Source organism: Pocillopora damicornis, chromosome 14, assembly GCF_964200805.1.
Source record: "Pocillopora damicornis chromosome 14, jaPocDami1.2, whole genome shotgun sequence".
Lineage (NCBI taxonomy): Eukaryota > Metazoa > Cnidaria > Anthozoa > Scleractinia > Pocilloporidae > Pocillopora > Pocillopora damicornis.
In genome coordinates this window covers 8,217,501-8,220,733 of record NC_142683.1, presented here as the reverse complement: position 1 = coordinate 8,220,733, position 3,233 = coordinate 8,217,501, and positions in this window count along the sequence as shown.

Genomic DNA, 3,233 nt, shown 5'->3' with positions numbered 1-3,233 from the left:
CACCGCATGGCACAATGTTACAGAAAATAGCGAGACTCCGATTGCGCAAAGTTCTGTGCACAATAAGGGTCGAAGTCTTCCCCTGATCCCACGAGCAAGCTTCGTTAAATTTTGCCTTTGGGGCTGTTAATTCTGCTTTCATTGAAGTACTATTCACAACACTTGAAGCACAAAGACTTAATCTCAGAGGTATTTCTACTCAAACTATGTTAACGAACCCCATTGAGTCTGCAATCCTTAGGGATGTTGAAGAGGGATAAAAGATGACTCTCACTAGCATTCTGCCCTTCAAACGTGATCAAGCACCCGGAAAAGAAGATGGCGACGGCCCACCCACCCAACCCTAATCACTTGAAATTCGGGGTCGAACATCACTATTAGAAGGTTTCCACCTTCTTCTTGGCACTCGATCAACGCTCCCATACCTCTATTCAACAATGAGTGCAGGTGAGAGTGTTATAGAATAGAATACTGTTTCAGTCTAATTTAGATTTATTGTGCGTCCTGAACCCCTTCTTTCATCCTATCCCTTTACTTTCATCCTGTTCATGAGAGTCTTGAAGGAAGTATAATTTTACTCGGATTACCGGGGCCAAGGCTGTCATCTTCCGGGCTTCACCTGTTAATTCTCTCTCCGTCTTTATTCTTTTTCAGTTCCGCAGTTCTCTTTTTAATGATCTTTTCATCCCACCATCGTTTTCCCTAATTCGGTAGCGTGGGTTACCAGTTCAGGATGTCCTCTCTCTGCCCAAGCCCGGGAGATGTCAGCCAATGGCCATATCTCGGAGTCTTTCGTCTCGACTGTTCTCGAAGGCAGCACTCTCACAGATGTTTCTATGTTGGCCTTCCCTGATCCAAAACATTTCGTTGCCAGGGAGCTTCATTGTCATCTTGAATTGTGGTCTTACGTTGCTTCTTTGACCCCTTGCGACTTGGCACCCCAATGTATCAATGTATCTGAAGTACGAAGCCTCCTTAGCTCGGCTGCGTTCTGCTCTAGGTTCATCAAGAACTTTGCACTAATCTCCAGACCTCTTCGACAGCTGACCTGTAATGGAGTGAAGTGGCAGTGGACTGAGGAGGAACAGTCATCATTTGAACGCCTAAAAGCGGCACTATCTACCAAGACTACCCTTGGATACTTTGATCCAAAGAAACCTACTTCCATCTTTGTCGATGGTAGTCCCATTGGTAAAGGTGCTGTCCTGACCCAGAAAGATGTTTCGACTAATGAAGTGACACCTTTGCATTATGCCAGTTCTCCACTGACACCAACTCAAGCTAGATATCCACAGATTGATCGTGAAGCTTTGTCAGTTTACTGGGCTGTTAAGCGCTTTCGCTTGTTCATCTATGGAGGGGAATTTAAAGAAATCACAGACCATCAACCTCTGGTTTCCTTGTTTAACAACCCCACCTCTAAACCGTCCGCCAGGATAGAACGTTGGCTCATGGAGCTACAGCAGTACCGATTCACAGTAGAATATCGCCCTGGTGCTTCAAACCCAGCAGATTATGCTTCAAGACACCCAGTAGGAGACTTGGAATCTCACAATTATGAAATCGAGTCTGAAGACCACATCTATGTTATTACAAGGAATGCAGTACCAAAAGCTGTAACATTGTCTGAGGTAGAATCTGCAACCGCAACAGATCCAGTGCTACAAGCGGTTATGTCTGCAATGAAACCTGGTTGCTGGCATAAGGCGCCACCTGGTGTATCACTATCTGAGCTATCCCGCTACGAGCAAGTCAAGGAGCAATTAACCTGCACTGACACTGTCTTGTTAAAATCTGATCGCTTAGTAGTTACTGCTTCGCTGCAAGAACGAATTGTTGACATCGCCCATGAAGGTCACTTGGGCATAGTTAAAACTAAGGCCCTCCTGCGAGAGAAGGTGTGGTTCCCATGCATGGACAAGATGGTTGAAACAAAGGTCAAGGCCTGTTTACCGTGCCAAGTTGTAACCCCAGTGTACGCTAGAGAGCCTGTTCAAGTATCAGCTCTTCCTGACAGCCCTTTTGATGAGGTAAGCATCGACTTTGCGCATGTTGAGGGTGAAACCCTACTTCTACTGGTTGATGATTATTCAAGGTTCCCGTTCGTAGAACCAGCGTCCTCAACATCCGCTAGTGCTGTCATACCTAAGTTAGATCAGCTATTTGCTACATTCGGAACTCCCAAGATTGTTAGATCAGATAATGGTCCACCTTTCAACGGAGAAGAGTTTGCCAAGTTTGCTCATGCGCTTGGTTTCAAGCATCGCAAGGTAACCCCATTATGGCCTAGGGCCAACGGTGAGGTAGAGAGATTCGTGAAAACACTGAAGAAGTGTCTTAAAGCCGCTAAAGTGGAAGGAAGAAACTGGAGAAAGGAACTGCAAGCGATTCTGAGAAACTATCGCACCTCTCCTCATCAAACCACTGGTGTGGCCCCAGCAGTATTGTTACTGAAACGTCCTGTGCGTAACAAGCTACCACAGACCAACTACGTTGACCCTGTGTCGGAGATCGTCCGCGAACGCGATTTCTTGCAGAAATCCAAGTTCAAGGCTCATGCTGACAGCAAGGTTTATGTGAAACCCAGCACTATCTCACCTGGTGAAACCGTACTAGTGAAGAGACCATTTACTGCGTCTAAAGGTGCAACTGTTTACGACCCTACCCCCTTGACTGTAGTGGATAAGAAAGGCAGCATGATCACAGCTCAAAACGAGAATCGCACAGTTACCAGAAATTCCTCTTTCTTTAAAACTCTGGACCAGTCAGTCATCAACCGTGGTGATGATCCGTCCCATGACAATGGTCTCAGCTCTCCAGCTGACATCAAGCACCAACAAGAGCTGCCTGCTGCACGTACACGTGCTCATGCTTCTGACCCGTCTGCATCAAAACCTGTGAGCTCCCCTGGCGTGCAAGCTAATCCTACAAGTTCATTTAGCCCTATCCCAGAGGGCCAAGCTGGTGCATCTCACCCGGTTGGTCAACCACCATTGCGTAGATCTTCCAGGAAACGAGTTCCCCGCCAGATTCTTGATTTGTAAGCCTAGATTCTTATTGAACTGTGAACTCTGAACTGTGGCAGTATAGTTTGTTAAGTTAAAATGCTGTCGCCTGTACAAAAACGTTTGTTTTCGTTGGACTTTGATTCCAGTCAGTAGTCATAGTTTCATGGACACTGATTAGTTGAAGTTTATTTTATTTCTTTCCATATCATTCTAGACAGTTACCCA